This window comes from Leptodactylus fuscus, chromosome 7 (genome assembly GCF_031893055.1).
Source record: "Leptodactylus fuscus isolate aLepFus1 chromosome 7, aLepFus1.hap2, whole genome shotgun sequence".
Taxonomy (NCBI): domain Eukaryota; kingdom Metazoa; phylum Chordata; class Amphibia; order Anura; family Leptodactylidae; genus Leptodactylus; species Leptodactylus fuscus.
In genome coordinates this window covers 126,950,258-126,951,349 of record NC_134271.1, presented here as the reverse complement: position 1 = coordinate 126,951,349, position 1,092 = coordinate 126,950,258, and positions in this window count along the sequence as shown.

Below are 1,092 nucleotides of genomic sequence, written 5' to 3'. Positions count from 1 at the left end.
GGGCAGGTAGGTACCGTATTTTTCAGACTATAAGACGCACTTTTTTTCCCCCAAATTTCGGAGGAAAATGAGGGTGCGTCTTATAGTCTGAATGTGGAGTGGGTTTGCGGCATGGCCGCGCTACTGTCACCGCTGGTTTTCTTCAGCGGCAGTATCGCGGCAATCTGCAGGCCCCGGCAGCTAAGACAGTCCCCGGCATCTGCTGTAATAGACCGGCGGATGCCGGGGAGTGTCTTAGCTGCCGGGGCCTGCAGATTGCCGCGATACTGCCACCGCTGGTTTTCTTCAGCGGCAGGAGTGTGACAATCTGCAGGCCCCGGCAGCTAAGACACTCCCCGGCATCCGCCGGTCTATTACAGCAGATGCTGGGGACTGTCTTAGCTGCCGGGGCCTGCAGATTGCCGCGCTACTGCCGCTGAAGAAAACCAGCGGTGACAGTAGCGCGGCCATGCTGCAAATCCGCTCCTCCTCCACAGGTCCCGGCAGTAAGTTAGCCCCGGGCCGGTCCCCACCGGCCCCATACCTTTAGTGATGCAGGCCGGCTCCTGCACGGCGAGGCCGCAGGAGCCGACTTGTTCCGATGACAGCCAGGAGCCTAATGAAGACTCCCAGGCCTGTCATAGATATATATTACTATCGCGGCTGGTCTATGACCCTCCGCGATAGTAATGTATAGAATCTACCATAGACGGCAATACACCTGTATTGCCGTCTATGGGACTTGCAATCAAATGATTGCAGATTCAAGCCCCCTAGGCGGGAGATATTAAAATAGTAAAAAAAAAAAACAAAACACTTAAAAAAAAATATAATAAAAAATAAAATAAATAAAAGTTCACCTCCTTTCCCTAGAATACATATAAAAGTATAGCATTACTGTGAAACATATACATTAGGTATCCCTGTGTCTGAAAATGCCCGGTCTACTAATATTTTTATGTACAGTGAACGTCAAAATCAAAAGTGCTAAACTGCCGGGTTTTTCTCTCTGTTTTGCCTCTGAATTAAATAAAAGGTGATCTAAGCAATAAACATTTCCCAAAATGGTATAACTAAAAAGTACACCTGGCCCCACAAAAAAAACGCCCTATA